General features: G+C 41.5%; 1 protein-coding gene and 1 long non-coding RNA gene across 2 annotated transcripts in view; both read right to left on the reverse strand.

Annotated features, from left to right (window-relative positions):
• Window positions 1–24,905, reverse strand: part of KCNMA1 (potassium calcium-activated channel subfamily M alpha 1) — a 1,310,561-nt gene that overhangs the window by 1,264,190 nt on the left and 21,466 nt on the right. The window lies entirely within an intron of this gene.
• On the reverse strand, window positions 2,362–18,468 carry LOC115470237. The gene is made up of 3 exons (XR_003942148.1): window positions 18,457–18,468; window positions 6,917–6,926; window positions 2,362–2,441 (listed from the first exon to the last, which is right to left on the reverse strand). It is a non-coding gene; the product is annotated as an uncharacterized LOC115470237 (long non-coding RNA).

Below are 24,905 nucleotides of genomic sequence, written 5' to 3' on the forward strand. Positions count from 1 at the left end.
AAAGGGGCATGGCTATGGGAGGGGCATGGGTGTGTCGAGGGTGTTCCATAGAATTATGCATAGTTTTATGCAATTGGAGGGCTGCACGCCCAAGTTGTGTGCCAGGATTTACACCAGGATTCAGCTGGTGAAAGTCCTCACACCCAAAGTAGGGCACTGGATACGCACTAAGCACTTTCTATAAGGAGCACCCTTCATAGAATAGCGCTGAGCATGAATTTTTCCTGTGCCTACTTTTCAGCTCCATTTACTGAGTCTGGCCCATAATGCATAACTTCAAGGGGGTGTACATATGGGCAGAGCATGTGAGGGGGTGTGGACATGTCCCCCAATATACATATGCAGCTTATAGAATGATGCATGATGCAATCTGGTGCACCCATTTATGTCTGCCATTGACCTGGTGTAAATGATCGTGCCTAAATTTAGGCACGCCAATTCAGGTTTATGCTAGCATTCTATAATGGCATCTTAACACGCAGATACTGTTATAGCACTGACATAGCCAATGGGGGGGGGTTGGGTCCTGCCCCCCCTCCACTTTGGGCTCAGGCCCCCTCCAAACCTGAAGCACCCTGTTAAATGGCTGGCGGGAATGCCGAAACCCTACCCGTCAAAACAATTTGATGGTCAAGCTGCCCCCCTCCTCCTTGTGCTGCTGCTGTAATGATGAAGTCAGCAGCCTGCCTCCAGCCGCCAACACTGGGACTTCTCCTCAAACATGCTCAGTTTGCACAAGAACTCAGCATGCTCGGGGAGTCCCAGCATCCATGGCTGGAAGCATGCCGCTGACTTCCTTATTACAGCAGCAGCACAAGGAGGAGGGAGCGGCTCAGACACCAAATTTCTTTGGCTGGTGGAGCATCAGCCTCCCCACCAGCAAAGGTATTTTTAATGTGTGCGGGGAAGGAGAAGAGGGAATGCGTTGGGCCTGTTCCTGTAGCTCAAAAAGCTATTTGAGAGAATACAAGTATTCTGGTGCCAGCAAACTACTAACAGATTTATCAACATAAAGCAGGCAGATTCAGCAAAACTTACACTTGAAAGGGCTAAATAGTACCAGCTTCAGTGAATAAAGAAGAATTTGCTCCAAGAAATACTATCTATAAATGCCAAATACGTTTGCATCAGAAAAGGCTCCATATTACAAGAGCCCCACTAGTACTGGTCTCTTTCAGCCATAAAAAAACACGACAGCACAAGAAAAAGCTACTGATCTGCCAGTGCTGCACAGCTCAATATGAATGAATTTATGCAAAGACTGCAGCAATTCTGATGTCAGAAGAATACCAACAGATGTATCAACATATTTAAAGGAGAAGATTCTGCATAACTTACACTTCAACCCCTGGATTCTATATATGGTGACTAAAGTTGCATGCAAATTAGCATGCATTGTCAATTTGCAACTTAATTAATCAACCAATCAGCACCAATAATTGGCTGCTAACAATCAATTATCGGCATTACTTAGCCTTAATTTGGAGTTACGCGCCCATCATATTCTATAACGATATGCGCGGAACTCCTAAATGGGAGATTATATATATGGCGTCTAAAAAAGTTGGCAATGAAATCAGCACCAACTAAGCATATAATTGGCACCTAGATTTAGGCGCCGATGATAGAATATGCTTAGCTGATATTTTAGCGCCTAAATCTACACGCATTCATTTACACCAGGGTCTCACAGGCCTCTTTTATCAAGTCACGCTAGCAGCTCCTGCACGGCAATGCCAACAGAGCCCATTCAAAGTGAATGGGCTTTGTCGTTATTGCAGCAATAGAGACCTCTAGTGCAGCTTGATAAAAGAGGCCCTAAGTGCTGATCGATGGTGCTTTCAGGTGCTCTTGTATTTCTGCTGATTTGTTGTTATTGTACTGATTTATGATTTCTGGGGTCCTTTCCCAAGCTGCGGGAAAAAGGAACCGTTTTTCCTGCATGCCAGGGCCCTTTTTACCGCAGCAGGTAAAAAAGCCCCCAGCACACATGGCCATGTGGTAAAAGAACTCTTGCAAAAACAAAAAGGGGTTCACAATTTCCACAAATAATCCAACAAAACAAAAAAAGTGGAAAAGAAACCAACTTCAAGAGATCAGTCCAAACACCAAGGTAAGATGCTCCCAAATCAAATTTTTATTTGGACCCTACACGTAGGGTTACCATATGGCTCCAGAAAAAGGAGGACGGATTGAGCCAGCCGGGTTTTACTTCCATTGCTTTCAATGGAAGTAATTGAGCCAGCCGGGTTTTACTTCCATTGCTTGGAAAGCAATGGAAGTAAAACCCGGCTGGCTCAATCCATCCTCCTTTTTCTGGAGCCATATGGTAACCCTACCTACACGGTCCGTGTTTCGGCTTTAGAAAGCCTTCATCAGGTGTTGATCAGTGAGTGCACAATTGTATACTGATTGACGATGGAGCGCATGAGCAAATATCTCTTGATTAGGGTAGGAATACTATCTCACACCAACAGGTACAAATAGAAAAGATTTGTACCTGTTGGTGTAAGATAGTATTCCTACCCTATTCCACTTTTTTGGTTTTGTAAAAGAACTCTTACCACATGGCCATGCTGCAGGGAGTCCTTACCACCACCCACTAAGGTGGCAATAAGGGCTCCCGCACTAACCTGGCAGTAACCAGTCTGCATGCGACAATGCCTGATTACTGCTGGGTTATCGCCATGCAGGCCATTTCCAGGGGTTTTCTTTTTCCCCCGGAAATGGGGCACGCTCAGGGCAGGACTACTGACGGCTGCGTTGGGCCAGCGGTAGTCCCAGAAGAGCAAGCAGTAAGCCCGCATTGGGTTTACCACTGCTCTGTAAAAGGGCCCCTGTATTGTTGCCTTTTTGCTATTGTGCATGTTGCACTATCTGCCTTGGGTATAAGGCAGGATATAAATAAATCAACATAAACATAAGTGTGATATTCAGTGCTTAATCGGCTATGGGGCAAGGTATAAAGATAGGACTATTTTCATGCAGTCCTATTGATGCAGCTTTTTAACAGACCAAGTGATGACTTCACCCCAGGAACACCCCCAAAATCGTCATCATTGCATTAGGCGTTAACCGGACATTTCCAGTGGCGCTAACTGAAAATGAGTGGTTAGCCACAAAAGGGGTTTTAACATTGATTCCCCTTATCTTAAAAAAGAAGGAACACTATAAAATAGATGTAGAAAAAGGAAAAAATTCAAAAAATCAATTTCAAAAAGTGTCAATAAATATCTAAAAATAAAACAAAATTAACAAATAATAAAAAGAGACTACTAACTCATCATCAATAAATATCAATAACAATTACAATAAAACTGACTAAAAGGTAAACTAAAATACAGGTTAATGATACAATATCAATAAGAAGGGAACCACCAACAAAATATAAAAATATATGGACACAATGAAACAGCAAAATAAAAGAGCAGGATATATCATAAAAACAAGTGCATTAAGGGCCTCTTTTATCATGCCATGCTAGTGGCTTCCTGTACGGTAATTATTATTATTATTACATTTGTACCCCACGCTTTCCCACTCAAAGCAGGCTCAATGTGGCTTACATAGTAATAGGGATTACAGGATATTAATAAAGAAATAAAGAATAACAGAATAACAAAAGTGATAGGTAGGTAGAGAAGGACAGGGGTGAAGGAGTAGGAGAGGTGTGAGAAAGGGTAGAAGAGGCAGGAGGGGGATGGGTTACAGAATAAGCATTTGGAATTTTTGTGGAAAAGATAGTCAAGGTCATTGTCGTTATCTCCTGGATATGTGATGGGTAGTAGGATTCACAGAATTAGTTTTGGTCATTAGGATAGGCTTGCTTGAACACATGGGTTTTTAGTGATTTCCGGAAGGGAAATTCACTTTGAATGGGCTCCGTCGGCATTGCCGAAAAGGAACCACTAGCGCGGCTTGATAAAAGAGGCCTCAAACACTTAGGTCTGGATGCAGTATATGACGCTGGAAAAAATCAGTGCTGAACGGTGTTTTATAAAAGGCACTTCAGGTTAAACACACTTTATAGAATAGAACATAACAAGGAATCCGTGCCCAGATCAGCTGAAACCAGATGTAAATCCCAGTGCACAGACTGGGTGCAGATTCCCCAAATTCTATAGCACTGGGCACATTTTAAGAGAATACACCATAAGAGATTCAAGTCCATGTCCCTTCAGGATTACAGTTTGACACTCCTGCACTAAGTCATTTAAAAATAAAACACCTGAAATACAACCTGCAGTGCTCTGAGAAAAACCCAATCTTGAATGAAGCTTAGAATCTTAGAAGCCGATCTCCCAGAAGCATCATCAGTTCATAGTATAAAGAAGCTAAAAGATCAATTACCAGATCAATTAGAGCTTAGAAAGGTTCAGTAATCTCTTTGGGAGTGCAGTACAGCACTAAGAAGCTAATCTTATCAATTCACATCCATAGGGCTTTGTGATTGGAACCTGAATCATTGAAATTCCAGCACATGGTTCTCTTTAACTGGATATATACTATGTTGTTGAGTTCTACCTCACCTTGAGAGGTTTTTTTTAAATTAAGAATAGTAGTTATCATAAGTACATAAGTATTGCCATACTGGGAAAGACCTAAGGTCCATCAAGCCCAGCATCCTGTTTCCAACAGTGGCCAATCCAGGTCACAAATACCTGGCAAGATCCCAAAAAAGTACAAAGCATTTTATAATGGTCTATATGGACTTTTCCTTTAGGTAGCCGTCCAAACCTTTTTTAAACTCCACTAAGCTAACCGCCTTTACCACATTCTCTGGCAATGAATTCCAGAGTTTAATTACACGATGAGTGAAGAAACATTTTCTCCAATTCATTTTAAATTTACTACATTGTAGCTTCATCGCATGCCCCCTAGATCTAGTATTTTTGGAAAGCGTAAACAGACGTTTCACATCTACCCGTTCAACTCCACTCATTATTTTATAGACCTCAATCATATCTCCCCTCAGCCACCTTTTCTCCATGCTGAAGAGCCCTAGTCGCTTTAGCCTTTCCTCATAGGGAAGTTGTCCCATCCCCTTTATCATTTTCGTCACCCTTCTCTGCACCTTTTCTAATTCCACTATATCTTTTTTGAGATGCAGCGACCAGTATTGAACACAATATTCGAGGTGCGGTCGCACCCTGGAGTGATACAAAGGCATTATAACATCCTCATTTTTGTTTTCCATTCCTTTCCTAATAGTACCGAACATTCTATTTCCTTTCTTAGCCACAGCACCACACTGAGCAGAAGGTTTCAACGTATCATCAACGACGACACCTAGATCCCTTTCTTGGTCTGTGACTCCTAAAGTGGAACCTTGCATGACGTAGCTATAATGTGGGTTCCTCTTTTCCACATGCATCACTTTGCACTTGCTCACATTAAACGTCATCTGCCATTTAGATGCCCAGTCTCCTAAGGTCCTCTTGTAATCTTTTACAATCCTCCCGCGATTTAACGACTTTGAATAACTTTGTGTCATCAGCAAATTTAATTACCTTACTAGTTACTCCCATCTCTAGGTCATTTATAAATATGTTAAAAAGCAGCAGTCCCAACACAGACCCCTGGAGAACCCTACTCTCTGTTTTCTATCTTTTAACCAGTTTTTAATCCACAATAGAACACTACCTCCTATCCCATGACTCTCCAATTTCCTCTGGAGTCTTTCATGAGGTACTTTGTCAAACGCCTTCTGAAAATCCAGATACACAATATCAACCGGCTCACCTTTATCCACATGTTTGTTCACCCCTTCAAAGAAATGTAGTAGATTGGTGAGGCAAGATTTCCCTGCACTAAATCCATGTTGACTTTGAGGGGGATAATCGAACGGGGATGCCCATCTCCATGGCCGCCCATCTCCGAGGACAGGGGTGCAAAGGGGCAGGACAGACCGTATTATCGAAAAAGATGGGTGTCCATCTTTTGATTTCGATAATACGGTTGGTGCCAGCCAAATGCCTAGGATTTGGGCGGATTTGAGATGGTCAGCATCGGTTTTCAGCGATAATGGAAACCGAAGCCGGCCATCTCAAAAACAAACAAATCCAAGGCATTTGGCCGTGGGAGGGGCCAAGATTCATAGTGCACTGGTCCCCCTCACATGCCAGGACACCAACCGAGCACCCTAGGGGGCACTTTTAAAAATTAAAAAAAAAAACAAAATACCTCCCAGGTGCATAGCTCCCTTACCTTGGGTGCTGAGCCCCCCAAATCTCCCCCAAACCTACTCCCCACAACTCTACACCATTACTATAGCACTTATGGGTGAAGGGGGGCACCTACAGGTACATGTGGGTGCAGTGGGTTTTCGGGGGGTTTGGAGGGCTCCCATTTACCACCACAACTGTAACAGGTAGGGAGGGATGGGCCTGGGTCCACCTGCCTGAAGTGCACTGCACCCACTAAAAACTGCTCCAGGGACCTGCATACTGCTGTCATGGAGCTGGGTATGACATTTGAGGCTGGCATAGAGGCTGGCAAAAAAACGTTTTGAAAGTTCTTTTTTTTTTGGTGGGAGGGGGTTAGTGATCACTGGGGGAGTCAGGGGAAGTCTTTCCCAATTCCCTCCGGTGGTCATCTGGGCAGTTTGGGCAGTTTGGATCCTTGAGATTCCTCTACACCAACTGTAGCTCAGTATGAGAGCACTTGTCACTGAGCATTTTACTTTTTAGCTCCTGCTTTCTGAAATTCTTTTATTTTCTTAGGCTCGAACCTAGTCTGCTAAAATTTGAGAGAGGGCTTAAATAGCATTTTTTTAAATTATTTCTGCATTTGAGAATGTGACTTCTGTATATATTTACCAGCCCTTTTGCTCTCATAGGCAAGTCACACTAGAATACCATGGTCCCTCACCTACTTGTTTATTTCTGTCTCACACTGCTCTTATACCGTTTACTACCAGGAAGTCTCTCTGCACCCTCCAACTCCTGTTACTCACTGGTAATCACCTGGAATTTTTTCCAAGGCTACATCTGCCTCCTCAGGTTTTCTCTCACCGATTTTATCCCTCCCTGGGATTTCCCAATATGAAAATAAACCTATTCTTATTGGTCTCCTAAACTGCCTTGGTGAATGATCTCATAAATTCTGCAGGTCTAGAAATTCTTTGTTCAACAAAAACATGGATGGAAAACAGCAAAGAAAGCTACCTATTTGAATGTCTCCCTGGTGGCTATAATGTTATCTCTTTATCTAGGCCTTCCAGATGTGGTGGTGGTTTGGCTATCTTTTATTCGATCAAATTATAGGTTGCTGAGCTCACCTTTTTGTCCCCATATCTTGAAGCCCTAGCTGTCCAAATTTGCACCCCATACTCCCTTGTACTCTTACTCTTCTATTCATCCACCATCATTGACTCAAGCCCAGTGGGATTCCTGTTTCTAATCACGGATGCAACTATTCACTATGCTAATAACATCATTCTAGGAGACTTTAATATTAAGGTTGATGTCCCATCTCTCCCTCACTCTAGAAACTTTCTATTGCTCCTATCAGAACTCAAACTTTTTCAGTGAGTATCTTTTCCAGTCATCAAGATGGACGTACCTTGGATCTAATTCTTTCTCCCATAGACTCTGTTATTTTACCGTCCTCTTTGTTTTCTACTAAGATTCCGTGGGCCAATCATTTTATTATCCATTTCTCCATCTCACCTTCCGTATCCTTATCTGCTACCTCAATTTCCCCAAAATGTACCAGACATCTCTTTCAGATTGACCTGCTTTATCTCCATCTATTCTTTCTTTTTCCCCTGACCTCCTGATCCTTGATGAACAGCCCGCTGTTTTCATTCTACACTACTACCTTGGATCAGGTTGCCCCTCTAACACTGTCTAGAACTTCCTGTTCTCACAATAAAAAGCCATGGTACTACAGCGGCTTACAGCTACAGAAGAGCCAACTGTGTAAAGCTGAATGCAGGTGGAAGAAAACTAAATTAGAGTCTGCCCTTTTCTTATTTAAAGCCAAGCTCAGCGATGCATTCTACTACACCCTCATAATTTTCTCCATTACAGCCATCAGCCCTTCTGTGTGACACACCCTCTTAGTCTTCATTCCGACTTCAAACTCTTCAATCCCTTATTAAGACATTCTCAGGAATGAGAATTACATCATGTCCGCTTGATCCATTCTCATTTTTGTGGTTAAAAATCTCTGAGTTACAACTCTCTTCTGGACAGGTTCCAGACTCTTGGAAATCTGCCATAGTGAGTCCTATTCTTAAGAAGCCCTCTTTGGATCCCCAAATCCCAGCTCATTATCGACCAGTGTCAAATCTATATTTTTTTCTCAAAGGTACTGGAAAAAATAGCTTACACCCAATTATCTTTCAAAGATATCTTTCATCCCAAACAGTCCGATTTCTGAGCCCATTTCAGTATTGAAACAGTTCTCACTACACTTCTTAGCAAGATCTATTTCCACCCTGGCATGCATAATATTGTTCTAACTGTTTCCCTTGATCTCTCTGCAGCTTTTGATCTGGTAAATCACCCTCTTCTACTATCTCAGCTTGCATTAGTAGGACTGCCAGGTTCTATGCTTGCTTAGTTGTCTTCTTTTCCACAGACCACTCTTTCTACTGCTTCCCCTCATCCTTTGACCTGTGGAGTTCTACAAGATTTGATTCTGGCCCCTCTTCTTTTTAACCTGTTTATAAGCCCTCTCACTGCAATCATCCAAACTTCTGGCACTTACTTCAACTTTTCTATGGATGACATTCTCTTACTCTTGTCCGCTAATCCACTTCATCCTCTTCAAGACTGTCTTAATTTAGTCCACAGTTGGCTTTTGGAGTGCCGAATGGTCTTGAATAAGTAAAAGACAGTAGTTTGCTGGTTCATTGGTGGCCTTCCAACCCCAAGTATCTCTTTGAACCTCTTTGGAAATCACATCTTACCTGTCGACTCTTTCCAACACTTAAGAATTACCCTTCTCAACTTACTTTCTCTTTACAAATATCCAATCTATCTTTGGCAACTGCACTCACTTTGATCATGATACTTTTGATCATGATACTTTTCACTAATTCCTTCTCTGTTAGTTACAACAATTGACTACTGCAACATAATCTATCTAGGATCTTCTCATACTATCTTTAAAAGACCACAATCCCTTCAGAATATTGTTATTAGGTTACTGCGTCACGCATGTTTCTCCCTTACTCTAAGAACACCATTGGCTCCTTATTGAGTAACCAATCCTCTACAGGCTATTGACACTTACTTTCAAGGCCTTCAGGATGGGCCTGCCATATTACTTACTGAATCTTTCCATTGCATACTTCCCATCCATCTCTATCAGTGATTACCGTCTGGTTCTTTCCAATCCCAGACTTGCCATGCTTGAATCCACTAGACTTCATGCTTTTTATTTCACAGCCCCTTTCTATTGGAATTCTCTTCCCCTTGGTATCCATGCAGAATTGTTATTCAAAAATTTTAAATCTGCCATAAAATTTTGGCTCTTTCACCAAGCTTACAACTTGACATAGGAATATTTGCTGCTAGCATCACTATCTCTTCCAGTGTCCTTCTCATCCTACTCTGTCTTCCTTCCTTCCCCCTCCTATTTTCTTCCCTAGCCTCTCTGTCCTATTGGGTTGAATGCATCTGAACCAATGATTTACCCTTTCTTGTTCATATTGCTTCTTTTTTATTATTATGATTTTAGATTATAAACTGCCTAAATCTGCTAGCTAGTTAAGGCAGTATAGCAAATTTCAAATAAACATAAAGAGGAGTGTAGCGTTAAAACGCATGATTGAGGAGCTCTGCAACATTTTTAAGTGGTTCTCTTCTTTACTATAAGTATTTTTAATTTTTATATTGGACGCATAAACTGATTTGATTGCATACAGAATGGCAGTATAACAAGACTACAATAAATAAATACATAAATAGAATTAATACAGTGGAGGACTAGCAGGTAGTCCATCTTAGCACAGATTTTCGGATCAGCATTTGATGGCTGATACTGTCATATGTGGTACCTGTGAAAGAAATTCTCGGCACAATCACATATAACATTAATAGCAAGCCAATCAGCTGGTCTTTAAACTATTTTGGGATGCAATAATCAGTTTTGCTCTGAAACATCTTTGTCTTCTAATGCTTATGCCTATTAGTATGTGTGTGGGTGAACGTGTGTGTGTGTGTGTGTGTGTAAGGAGGACAGAGAAGGAGAGTTATATGCGAGTTTCTTCAGGACAGCATTCTATCACAGCAAACTATCACATTCATCTCAAGCAGCACATCAGTTGGCATAGAAACAGTATAATTCCATAATAAAAGAAATAAATAAGTCTGCAAAATCAGCTTTCCTTCTTGGCACATAGTGAGGTTCTCTCTGCCCTCAAGTTTCAATAACAGCACACTCTTTTTACCACATTTTTCACTTTCTTGTCATTAATTCAGTCTGCATATTTTACACATTAAAATGGTGAATCATTTTAGCCGTGCTGGTCCTGTTTCCAGCAGCAGCTCTGATACTGCTAAATCAGAAGAACGAAAAGTGTGACAACAGGGACATTCTGAGAAACCCTCAATGCCTGCAGCCAAAACATATGTCACGGGTAAAGCAAGGAAAATAATGTGAATATTAGATTAGCCAGCAAGCACAGAAACCAATATTATAAGACAACCAAATGGTTATTTTCTTTTAACATATATTTAAAATATTACGCTGAATGGGACTAAAACATAGCACAGTTTCTGAAATATTACAAACTGTCATTATCATCCCACAGCATGGACTAAAACCCATATACACAGAGCGAAAAATGACATAGGATTGCAGAGTAGAGAGTTCAAAGGGGTACTGTGGCAGTTTTTCTGGAGCATTAAGTATTTGGCTATTATAGCTTAGCTATATATCAAAAACAAACTGACCACTACTTCTTACAGAAAAGTATTAATCCACAAACAAACCTCTTCCAGAAATGGGAAGGTGGTAGAACTAGAGGAGATGAATTGAAGTTAAAGGGGGGCCAATTCAGGAATAACGTCAGGAAGTATTTTTCACCAATACTTGAAATGCTCTCCTGTGGCAGGTGGTGGAAATGAACACCATAACTGAATTCAGAAATGCGTGGGTAAACACACAGGAATCCTGATTAGAAGGAGTCGAAACTAGGTGCCAACACTGGTAATTGGGAAGCAAAGTCAGCGCTAGGCAGACTTCTATGGTCTGTGCCCTGATCGTGGCCTGGATAGATACAGATGGGCTAGACTGGAGCTTTTCAAGGGCTTCAGTGACAACTTCAGAAGTTTTAGAACAAGGACAGTGCTGGTCAGACCTCTATGGTCTATGCCCTGAAAATAGCATGAACATATCAAGATAAATTGTATCACCTCATACCTTTATGTAATGAATTTATCTACTCGAGTAGACTAGATGAACAATACAAGTCTTTGTCTGCCGTCATCTACTATTTTATTATTTATGTTACTATGAAAGGAAAGAATTTCAACACAAGCACCCATGGTAGATGAAAGATGTCACTAAGGAGGTCATTTTAGAAGCCTTGCATGGTTTATATACCTGGAAATAGCACCATTCATATAAGTAGATTGGCACTAATTCAATGAGCACGTGTCAAGATGTGGTTTGGGTGGCCCAAAAATTATATGTATATAATGGGGATTTTGGAATGACACCATTACGCATGTTGAAACCCAGAATGTACTAATTCAATGGGCATGAGTCACAAGTGTGATTTGGGTGGCCCACAAATGATACATATAATAGTCAACCCTCTTTTTAATGGACTAAATGGCGAGAAGAGGTATCTGTTAAATTCAAATTGTCCATTAAATCGAAATGTCCAAAAAAACATTAAATTCTATATATTTTGAAGTGCAATACACTCAGCTTTCATACTAAAAAAAGAAAAAACAAATCTAGCTATATGTGAGAACCTTCTATATCATGCATTAATATATACCGTATATTTTAATTGTTTTCTTTTAGAATTATGCTGCTTTGGAATTCTGAAATCTTGGCCATGATCATTGAAAACCTGATGTCAGGACTGTTGCTATAATACATATATAGATGCTGGCAATTTGTCCATTAAATCCAATAAATAGTTAGCTTTCAGGCTATCACCACTGTTGAAGTGTACTTTGCCTCCACCTGTGGGATTCTTGCTGAAGCTGGTCAACCTAAACAGGATAGTTCAGGTTTAGGTGTATTAATTTGATATACCACCGATCCAACCACAAGCACGTCCATTCCAATAATGAATCTCAACCTGAGCGCAATAAAGAATGATACAAAAAAAACCTGGATTGATATATGAAATCACACCAGATTACTTATTCATTTGAAAAAATATATATTTTTGTTATATTTAATAATGTTTTAATTATTTAATTTTTCAATTATTAACAGGCTCATTTTCAAAGCACATAGACTTACAAAGTTCAATAGGTTACAGTGTTGATTGTATCATTTATTTATTTCCTTTTAAGTATTGTGTGCACAATAAGGAATGATGCCATCTGGTGAAATCCATCAGGTAATAGCATTGCAGAAGGAGGTGACCTAGCTGAGGAGAATCTAAGTTGGTGAAAGTTTTATTGAAATATTTTACACAGAGACCTCAATGTTCTTGAGAAGCCAGTTAGAGAGGACAACAAAAAAATCAGGGGAGAAGAAAGACAGTATATCTCATGTACATGAAAACTGCAAAACAGCCACTTCTAGCAACAAAATGCCAATGATCCCTGTGTTCCTTTCATTTATGGAACCTATATGCAGATCCTGAATCACTAGAGGAAGAAGAGACACAACGTATAGAAGATTGGAAGCCAGAGCAGTCCAGAGACTATGACAGAAAGGAAAAGGGCTGTTGGTGGGGATTAGGAGGAAGAAAGTCCTATCTGCAGATTAGACATGCAGTTCTCAGAAGAATGCTATCTGCCAGGAGCTTGAATCCGAGTTAGAAGAAAAAAGTCGCCAAAATTTATCACGCTTTGTATCAACTACCCCATACTGCTCCTCTATGTAGAAATCAACAATACTGCAGGGTAGGATCCAAAATCAAATCGGAACAGGTTATGCGGCGCTGCAAGTCTGGATGAAAGAAGCAGGGGTCCAGGTGGTGATCTTGTCTATCATTCCAGTCAAGGGTAAAGACATAGCTAAGGACAGACTCATCCTGGAGACAAATATAGAGTTGCATGAGTGAAGTTGACAACAAGGCTTTAGTTCCTCGAATCACAGTCTGATTCAATGAAAAGGGCTGGTGAGAAAAGATGGAATACATGTGCCAAGAACTAAAAAGAATGTCACCACATTCAAAAGCTCATGGATAAGTAGAACACACAAAAACCATGACACACTTGTTTATTTATTTGGATTTATTTACTGCTTTTTTGGAGAAACAAAAATCACCCAAGGTGGTGGTGAGAAAGACAAGTTGAACATAGGCAACAGACAATTATAGGAGTAAAAATATTCAACTTGAAGGAACAGGGGAAATATACATTTGGATGATACTAGATGGAAACTGTAAACTTGGGAATTGAAAGAGCAAAGATCTACTCAAGTGATTTGGAAGGATTAGTGAAATTCCTAGGAAGAAACAGATAGGAAATAGAAGAGTGAGGTAGGAAAGGGGAAGGAGTGGCCTGATGGTTAATGTAGTGGGCTTTGATCCTAGCAACCTGGGTTCAATGCCCACTGTAGCTTCTTGTGACCTTGGGCAAGTCACTTAACCTTCTGTTGCCCCAGGTACAAAAACTTAGATTGTGAACCCTCTAGGGACAGAGAAAGTACCTGCATATAATGTATACAGCACTGCAACGTCTAGTAAAGCTACAGAAATGATTAGTAGTAGGAAAACACCACAGAAAGTCATGTGCACAAATGTTTGCAGGCTATCCAATAAACTCAGTCTCAGATTTGTAAAATGATTTGGATTTGGCTGATGTCTTTTTTATTAGTACCTCAAGGTAATTTGACAGTAGAAAGGCGTCTGCTGAATCACCTAACATTTATCATTTTATTTATCATGGTTCTGGTAGAAATTTTGGAAGTAATTCTATCACTGGGCATCTCCAGTTAGGCAACCCAAGGATGCAAGATGAGAGCCTATTCCTTGGCATCTGGCCGCCCAGATTCTATTACAGAATACCAGCATAACCCTGTATCAGCGCACCTTACATTTACACAGAGAATACTGTAACTGTAATTGCAGCTAAGTTACACATGTGATTGGGAGCCCCATTGATGTTTGATCCATGTGTACATCCATTTGCATTTACATGTTGTATAGTTCAACCAAAGTTAGGTGCCTGGATGATTTGCGCTAAGCTAGTATTGTATACAGGTTGTTCCATGTGGAACAGCCTTTATAGAATACAAACATAACGTGTATTTTCATGCCTAGCTTTGGGCACAAGTATTTACGCCTGCCAAAGGCTGTGTAATGGCTTGCACCCAACTAATAGCAGTCAGCTGCAGAAATGACAGTATTCTATTACTGTGTTTCTAAATCCTGTGAATGCCCCTGACCTACCCCTGCCCCTCTCCTGGCTGTGCCCCCTTTGGAGTTGTACATGAGATAAGTTAGGTACATAGGTTATAGAATAGCACTGTAAGGCAGATCTGCACATAACTATGAATGACTGGCAATTAATGCTTGTTAACACCAATAATTGATTCTCACCTATTTAGCCAATTAGTTTACATACGGATCTGTGCCCAAAACTGTACACTGAAACTTTGGGTGACCTATACAGAATCCAAGGGTTTGCTACTTACAGAATAGTGCTTAGGTGCCAACCTAATGCCTTTGTGGGTCAGTAAACACCTCTGTGCGCAATTGCTGAAAGTCTATAAATTTACATGTTCAAGAGGCGAGTAAATCTGGTCACCCCCCAGTTATAGAATTGTATTTTGTCTGTTTTGTTGTATTTGTTTTACTGCTTGTACAATGTTCTGCTTTGATTTTAGAAATTGCGCATTACATAGTACATTCAATTTACATTGTAGGTTTTATTGCCTGGCCAGAGCCTTTGTTGGAAAGGTAGCTTTATCAGTAAATAATGCACTAGCCAAACCAGCAGCAGGTGCTCCAAATCCAATACTGCCTACATCTTTTTCCATACAACCTTTTACCCCAGAATGATGTTTCTTTTTAATGGTGACCCATTCCGCTGTCAGGGTTAGTAGGAAAAAGGGGAAAAGAAAGAAAAAGGCTGCCCAGTGTGACATATAAAGCTATATTTTCTCCCCCACCCCACTCCCAAGCACTTGTGAGCTGTCTGATGGGAATATAATTACATAACATTGTTACTATCAACACACTGACTGCCAAACCCTTACTGCCCTCTATATCTGTACAATAGTCTAAAAAATAAAGAAATGTCAAATATATAATGTCTCAGTCTGCATCAGTCTCACTGTTGGCACAGAATGACCTCATACAGTAGATCCTGTAACTGTCTTGAACCTCTAATCATACTTACTTGAACATAACTAGGCACACCTGAGTTATTAACTTGGAAAGGTGTAATTAAGGCTTTCCTGCCTGTTCAGCTGTGGCTAATAAATCTGTTAGCAAAGACTCAACTGGTTCAGTCTGCCAAGTACTGGAACCATTCTAAATCCCAAAACAGTATTATTTACATAAGGATAGTCACATTTCAGCTTTATCCAATGTATAGAAAATTAAAAGTGTGGAAACCGTAAATACTGCCCAAATAAGTAATAGCATAGGAGAGGGTGAAAAACCTTCTAAAAAAAAACATTTAGTTAAAAAGAGGAATAAATAAAACCCTAGAATTTTCATATTCACTGATAATGAAAAATAGTTATCAACTAAATGTGTTCAGTCATTCATAACCAGAGAAACAGTTTAGCTGAAAATGTAAAGTTGGAATTGCCATGGAGACAAAGGATGAGTTCTTCATCTGAATGAGGGGGACTGAATTCCCCCTGGGTCTGCCTGAAACACCTGATTAATTCACAACAACTGACAAATTTAAAATGTATTGATCTAGCTCTCCACAAACTCAAAACCTTCCAGCACATCAATAATTAAGCAAAAAACAAGATACGAGTGCAGTCTTACCCTTTTTATGTGTTGCTTGCATATACAAACGGATAGCTAAGCCTTAAAAGGCAACGTGCAGGCCAATGAAAATGGTGACCTTAACTCTTTTTTTTTATTTTGAGGGGGGCTTAGCAGTTTTCCTCCTGCCCGTTTGAGTCTACAGCTCAATCATGGCTGAATCTGAGATTTGTCACCACCAACCTTCATTCACAAGTACACTGGAATTCTTTCACCCCCCCCCCCCCCCCAAATAATCTCCCCTCCCTCTCTAGTGACGATCCTCAGTAGTGAGCCCTGTACCAGGGCTCCTTCTAGAACCCTTCAATCATGGCACCAGGGCTCCTTCTAGAACCCTTCAATCAAGGCACCAGGGCTCCTTCTAGAACCCTTCAATCACGGCACCAGGGCTCCTTCTAGAACCCATCAATCATGGCACTAGGGCTCCTTCTAGAACCCTTCAATCATGGCACCAGGGCTCCTTCTAGAACCCTTCAATCATGGCACCTGGGCTCCTTCTAAAACCCTTCAATCATGGCACGTCCATTTTCAGCCAAAAGAAAAGGTCTTTTTTGCAGATGCGCTGAGAAATGGACCTGCTCGCATCCAATACACGCATCTACACCAGCGCAGGCCATTTTTGGGTGCACCTTAGTAGAAGGACCCCCTAGAGTCCTGCGCCTCACTATTGAAAATGTGATTGGGAAGCAGCACTCCCGTACTGGCAGGACTGTAGGCGGAAGATTCCACTCAGCTTAGTGGGAACAGTGATAACTAGTCAAACATAGGAATGCTATTTATGCCATCCTGCTTGCCTGCTTAGTTAAGCAGGCACTAGCATTGAATATTACCCATGCCTACATAACTCCCAGCTCCACCATGACTTTGTTTCCAGACTCGCCCGTACTACATGGACAGTGCAGTGGTGGTCAGGGGGATATTCAGCAGCAAGGGCCAAATAAGTGCTGCTAAATATCCCCCACTCAGCTGATTTAATTATCGGGCTCTAGGTTTACTGATTATTATTATTACATCAGAGGTTTCTTATAATGTCAGTTTCAAGTTATGATTTTATGTTTTATATGGGAACACATTTGCCAAGCTTTTATCTTTCTGGATGATGCAAAATGGAGCACCTCGTTGAGCCGTGAAGTAATAGTCTGTTAGACCATCCAATATGCATCGTTGAGATAAGTTTATCGTTCAATTTTCAATAGAAGACAAATTTAGACTATAAATATTTTGGACACATCAACACTACATTTAACATGATTCATTATTTTGTGCAATGCTATGTAAAATGGAGATTGTTATAAATTTATTTTTGGTAAAAGTTGCTTCAGCGGGTGGGACCAAAGTGGGTCTCTTAATCGCTGTTATTGAAGCACAATGGAGCACATTGGGTGCCATACTGTCTATATAAATTGAGGGTTCTCCTTTTTACCACAAACATTTATTTTAAGTACATATTTCATTATTTTGTTATATTGCCTGTTTAGTGATTTACAGTGTTGTGACATATTACTATAGAACAGCAGTTTATCATAGTGATTATTGAATTCTCTTCTTTGGAATATATTTACCAGTCTTTTTAGTATATTTCATGGTTTTGTGTTGTAATTTACCTTGAGCACTTTATGGAAAATCAAACTAGAAATATAAACTGTGATTAATTACAATAGCATGATAATACGATCTTCACATTAATCTGAGGTGAGAGGTAATTGATAGAAGACACAAAAAAGTAAAGCCAGTGATACCGTCTGTAAAACAGTGGGTCAAACATGTTATTTAGCAGGGCTAATGATAGACATGCAAGAGCCCAGTGCAAAAACTGGGGAAGGAGCTCCAAAACCCATCTGCAGGCTATGCCTCCTTCAGGTTCGGGGGGCCCCCGTAGCATGGGGACCCAGGGAATTACCCTAATTGCCATTCCATAATGCAGACCCTGTATTTTAACTAAGCTTCAAGCATCGTTTCTACCCATTCAAAGAGCTGCTGATGGCATGCATTTGAAGTATATCCTGCCAGACAGTTTCATTTCATATCTGTGAACTCTCCTAATATGTCTATTTGCACTAAAATTAACATCGGCAATCTCGGGTAATGTTGGCAGTTTCAGCATTCACTTGATAAAATAAAGATGCTGCTTGCTTCTCTACACAGGCCAAGAAAAAGCACACGTCCTGCACCCCCTGCAGTGATAGATTGCACTGTATCTCCATAACACATTAATGGTTTTACACCAAACAAAAATCCATTACAATAAAAGGGAACTGGTTGTCCAGAAGCAAGGTACCCTACCTGCTGTTCTTTAACTGGTTCTTTAGAGCAGAAAATCGAATTTAAAAGTCTTCCAACAGCTAGAAGCAATTTACGACTAATGTAATCAGGGAGTAAAAAGAATACTTAATGTCAATCTCCACAATAAGGAAAGATGGTGTGCAGTGCTCACAGGCAGCAAACAGCACTTGGACTGCTTTATCCACTGAGGACTTTCCTGGGTCTACCCAAAAAACACTAAACTCCAGTCCCGCCCTGCTTTTGTCCCACTGCAGGCCTGGGCTTCCCTCTAGAGAAATCAGAATTCCAAAGCCATGCAAGCAGTGCAGTGAAACAAAGATTGAAATAAGTCTAAAAAGATGTTCTGCCTGTTGAGCAGTGCTGGAACGTTTAGTTGCTCTACCAGATTAAAGAAGTTCTGACCTTTTCCTAACCCCACAATTTCTAGAGCAAATGTTATGTCGTCCATCCTGACTAGAACAGTGGGAGGATACATCCCTTGGAGGGGAAAATCTGTGGTGGGAGGAGTAGCCTAGTGGTTAGTGCAGTGGACTTTGATCCTGGGGAACTGAGTTTGATTCCCACTGCAGCTCCTTGTGGGCAAGTCACTTAACCCTCCATTGCCCCTGGTACAAAATAAGTACCTGAATACATGTAAACTGCTTTGAATGTAGTTGCAAAAACCTCAGAAAGGCGGTATATCATCCCATTTCCCTTTCCCTATTTGAGATTCTAAATGGAATGTTGAGATTCTGTTGCTACTATTGGAGATTCTACTTGGAATGTTGCTACTGTTGGAGATTCTGTTGCTACTATTTGAGATTCTACATGGAATGTTGGTACTATTTGAGATTCTACATGGAATGTTGCTAGTGGAATAGCAACATTCCATGTAGAATCTCAAATAGTACCAACATTCCATGTAGAAGCCTGCCCTTGCAGATCAGCAACGCGGCCGCGCAGGCTTCTGTTTCTGTGAGTCTGACGTCCTGCACGAACGTGCAGGACGTCAGACTCACAGAAACAGAAGCCTGCGCGGCCGCATTGCTGATCTGCAAGGGCAGGCTTCTACATGGAATGTTACTAGTGGAGGAGTATCCTGGGGAACTGAGTTCAATTCCCACTGCAGCTCCTTGTGACTCAGGGCAAGTCACTTAACCCTCCATTGCCCCTGGTACAAAATAAGTACCTGAATACATGTAAACTGCTTTGAATGTAGTTGCAAAAACCTCAGAAAGGCAGTATATCAAGTCCCATTTCCCTTCCCTTTCCCTAGTGTAAATGCCCATCTCAAAGGGGGTGGAGGGGGACCCTGTCTTTGGTTCAGATCCAAAGCCGAAGAACCTTTATGCAAGAGGACCAGGAAGGTTGGCTCAGATTCCCAGGTCAGTTCCATAACACCCATGCAAGGGGACTAAAATAACTTAGCATCCTCCCTGCTGCATCTTCTTAACTATTGAAAGAAAGGACTTGGCCTAGCAAAGCTGCTAACCCTGAAGTGCAAGGAGTGGGAACCATCCTCGGGAGCCTAGAAAGCTGCTGAACGGTTTCAAGGGAAGATGGGTACAGGGACTTTGTCTTTCACCTCTACCTGCAAGGAGCAGAAAGAAAAAAAGGAGAAGAGGTACTACAAACTCCAGCTGGAGCAGAACAACGATGAAGGTAAAGTCTCTCAATGCCAGATATCCCTTTTTGAAGAACAGCTTTACACTAAGAACTATGAGAATTACAGTGTAACTGTTGCTGTTCTTGTTTTTTTTATTTCTTTCTTCCTTGTATTTACCGGCATATACAAGTGGTGTACATAGTTGCTAGATTGTCCCAGTTGCCTAAAATCCAAGTTAGAGTAAACCCTTCACAGTTGGAACATATCTAACTATGTGGACTGCTTTACTGACTGGGAGTCATGTATTGAGAGTGTGGATTAAAGTACCAGCTGGTCTCCCAGTTCTCTTAATCCCAGCCCTGACCCCAAACCAGTCAAAAACATGTATAATGACCAGTCTGATTATCACCATGCAAACAAGGGATACGAATGGATCGAATGGATAACCCTGATTTAATTAAGGTCTCAACCATGCATGCTGCTGGCAACCTTGGACATGCCTGACAATGCTCAGGTGCATGCAATGGGTTCTTTCTTGCCTTTCTCCTCACGCAGAAATCAGTGCTTTTTACAACCTGCCAGGCCACGGCCTCTCCTGTTCCCTTTGCTGAAACAATCAAGGCGGCCCTTGCTTCATCTTCCTGTTTTAATCTCTACATGTAAACAAATTACAATACATAAATAAAACAAAACAACAACATTGCATACAAAATAATCAGCAAATAATTCAAACTTCTGCAACATCCCCTTAATAACTAGCAGTGGCCTAATGGTCTAGAGCAATGGGCTATCACCCAAGTAAAACCAGAGCTCAACTCTCACTTCCCCACTGTCACTCCCTGTGATCTTGGCACTTTAGCTCCTGTCATAGACAATGGAATGGAGTGGACCATGAGAGCTATGGCTAAATCAATGTTTTGTACAACACAGCATCAGAAATTGGATAGTCTAGGAGCGGGGACAAGGATTAGTTTGTTTGGCTCCTCCAACCAAAAATGGTCCACTGCCCCTGTTTCCTGTTGCATCAGGTACACACTTCTATTGAAACCACTTCAGACAGGGAATTTATTGTACCTAAATTCAAATAATGCTCTAAGCCACTTTGACCTCATTTGGAAAGGTGAACTAAAAATCCAAAAATTGTCTGGGTCCATATTCACCCACCGCAGTCAATGAGGTTTTTATTTATTTATGTGTTTGTTACATTTGTATCCCACATTTTCCCACCTATTTGCAGGCTCAATGTGGCTTACATAGTACCGTAAAGGCGTTCGCCAATTCTGGTATGAACAAATACAGAAATGTTGTGATAGAATAAGGTTCGTGTGTACAGACACATTAGGGAATCGTAGACAGGAAGAGTTATTACATGTCCATTACGAGCTTTGGTTTCGTTTTGTTGCAGGGTACAGGCAGGGTATGCCTTTTTGAACAGGTTAGTTTTTAATGATTTCTGGAAGTTTAGGTAATCATAAGTTGTTTTCACGGCTTTTGGTAATGCATTTCTTTGTTTTTGTTTTTTGCACTTTTATGTAAACACCAGCCACAGCAGTTAAATTGGACGTTCAGTGCCACTATCTGGATAGTGAATAGTACTGATATCTCAGTAGAGTGACACGTACCACTGCTATCCGGCCACATCAATATTCATCCCACTAGACGGAAAGATATCCACATAAAGGGGTCCTTTTACTAAGCTGTGGTAAAATATAGTTTTTAACACTGGGGGCAGATCTGGGGGCGAACAGTAGGTGTGCTAATGGGTTAGCGTGTGTTTGTGTTGTCATACACTAACAGATTAGCGCATGGTTAGTGCATGAGCCCTTACTGCCTACAAGATAAAGATATTTTAAAAATTCTGATCAGAAATTGGCATATTTTGGAAGGTCGTCATTGCTTTCATGGTACAAAAGTGACCATCACATACACCCATGGTAAGAACATTAAAGAGATTGTCGCTCCTTCAGAATTGCCAACTGTTAGTCTACAGGACTACAAGAATTAGGTCATTTCAACATCCACGTACTGGTAAAAATTATGCACTAAAACATTGTATGGACTGCAAAGCTGTATATATCATTACCTGTCCCTGTTCTCTACTGTATATGGGAAACACTATCAGAAATATCAAAACACGCATGATAGAGCATCGGAGTAACATAAGAAGATATAATGTGGATGCTCCACTTGTTCAAAATTTTTTGGACGTCTCACGTTCTTTTTCAGATCTCAGATTTTTTTTGTATATCAAGTAGTGAAAACATCATGGCAGGGAGGTGACATCAACGCCCACCTATTACAGAAAGAACAGCGTTGTATTTTTTAGATGGACACGGTCATATCAGCATATCTAAACGGTGATGTTGATTTGTCTGTTTTTCCCTAAGTGTAGTTGCAAACGATATTCTTTTTCTTTTCATTTTTTTTATTTCATCCTCAATTTCATCTTCAGGTCCATTGAACAAATGAGAAGGATTCTTTAAAGTGGCATCTATCATCTACTTTTACTAAGTATGTTTAGCATAGTTAATTTTATAGTTCTCTTTTTAATATTCGTGGATTTTAACATGTATGTTTTTATCAAACAGATACACATTTTTGTATGTTTTTCAATGTACAATAGAAATGGTGTGATGCATCATTTACCAGTATATGGAGTACTTTGTAATATTATATAATAAGGAAACACAAAAGGTGTCTTTTAATACTATCATTATGCAATTTTGTATATGTGATCAACTTAATTGTATGTACTTAATCTTACTCTTATGAAATGGGTACACACACACACCTAACAGTTGTTGGTATCAATTTGGCATTAAGTAATTATCTTTGGGTTGAATTGTATTTTTTATTAATAATCTTATAGTTATTATCATGGAAACTGATTTTTATATTGTGATGCCATTTTTATCTAATTTCACACATTTAATTCTCTCTGGGGTCCTTTTATTAAGCTGCGGCAAAAGGGGGCCTGAGCTGCTGTCAGCATATGTTTTGATGAGCACTGAGGCCCCCTTTTACAGCTGCAGGTAAAAGGCTGGGTTTTTTTTCAAAGAAATGGCCGTGTGGCAAGTGAAACACTTGCCACACGGCCATTTCGAGGGGAAGCACTTACTGTCACCCACTGAGGTGACAGTAAGAGCTCCCGCGATTAGCAGGCAGTAACCGGGCAGCGTGCGGCACTGCATGATTGCCGCCAGGTTTACACCAGTGCTACAAAAATAAAAATATTTTCTAGTGCTGGAAATGGCATGCACTGGGGGTGGAAACTACTGCTGGGCTGCTGCGGTAGCCCTGTGGTACTTCCAGTTGGGCTTCCTGCCACTTAGTAAAAGACCCCCTCTATTTATCAACAATGATGCTTTTGTGCACCAGGAGCATAGCCAGACCTCGGCGGGAGGGCGGTCCAGAGCCCAAGGTGGGAGGGGGGCACAGTTTAGACCACCTCCCCAGCTGCCGACCCTCCCCTGCCACTTTCAACCCCCCCCCCCTCCAGCCGCTGACCCTCACCCATCACCACCGCCGCCAGGTACCTTTGCTGGCAGGGGTCCCCAACCCCTGCCAGCCGAAGTCTTCTATAGCACCAGTCTCCGACGCCTTTGCTGATTTGTTTCTGTCAGTTATGACTCCTGACGTCCTGCATGCATGTTCTGCACGGGGTAACATACAGGACGTGCACACAGGATGTCTGGAGTCAGGACTGACAGAAACAGATCAGCAAAGGCGCCGGAGACCGGCGCTGAAGAAGACTTCGGCTTGCGGGGGTTGGGGATCCCCGCCAGCAAAAGTACCTGGCGGTACGGGGGAGGATCAGCGGCGGTGGGAGGGGGGATCAAAAGTGACGGAGGAAGGTCGGCGGCGGGGGGGGGGTCAAAGTAGAGGGGGCCAGGGCTAAATCTGTGGGGGCCCATGCCCCAGTGGCCCCACCTAGCTACGCCCCTGGTGTGCACACATAGAGAAAAGCTTCTTTTTAAAGTCAATGTAACTGTTGCCACACTATGGATGCATTTGCATTATTTTCAGTTGTTACATTTTATGTTAGGATGATAGGAAATAGCATCTTACAGCACCATTCACTCTTTATTTCATTGACATTCAACACTAACACTTGTTGCAGTAGTCACTTCCTAAACCTCAATTAGCTTTTCCAACAATGAGCACACATATTGCACCGCTCATTTGAGTATTTTTCTCTTTCCCACAATGTGGTACATAGTATAGCATTTATGTAAATAACGTCGTACATTGCTTGGGACATCAGCATATTCATAAAGCAACATGAATAGTGCACCAACCTGTGACATCACAGTGGCGTTCCTAGGGGGGCTGACACCCAGGGCGGATCGCCGATGTGCCCCGCCCCACGGGTGCAGCGCCCCCCCCAGATGCAGCGCGGCCTCCCCGGGTACAGCGCGACCCCCCCCCCCCCGTGAAAGACACCCCCCGGGTGCACGCCGCTGGGGGGGTGCCGCGCGCGCCTGTCCTTCCTTCGTTCCATGCTCCCTCTGCCCCAGAACAGGAAGTAACCTGTTCCGGGGCAGAGAGAGCATGGAACGAAGGAAGGACAGGCGCGCGGCACCGCCCCCCCCAGCGGCGTGCACCCAGGGCGGACCGCACCCCCCCCCCCCCCCCCAGGAACGCCACTGTGACATCATATTTTGCAACTATGACAAGGGTAAAATTATCTCACAAATAGTCTCATATATATCAATAGTCAAAACATGCAGGACTAATATTATCATTAATCACCTTACTTTTTAAACATAATACACACAGCATCCCTCAAATGTTGGTTATTTAAACATTACGTCATTCACAACAACAATCAAAAATGGGGGTTAACATTGACATCAGTTTCACATAACATAAATTACTGTTCTTATCTTTCGGAGTATAGATCTGCTGACTCGGTCCACAAGAGAGGATCAACATCAA

The sequence above is a fragment of the Microcaecilia unicolor genome, chromosome 5, assembly GCF_901765095.1.
Source record: "Microcaecilia unicolor chromosome 5, aMicUni1.1, whole genome shotgun sequence".
Lineage (NCBI taxonomy): Eukaryota > Metazoa > Chordata > Amphibia > Gymnophiona > Siphonopidae > Microcaecilia > Microcaecilia unicolor.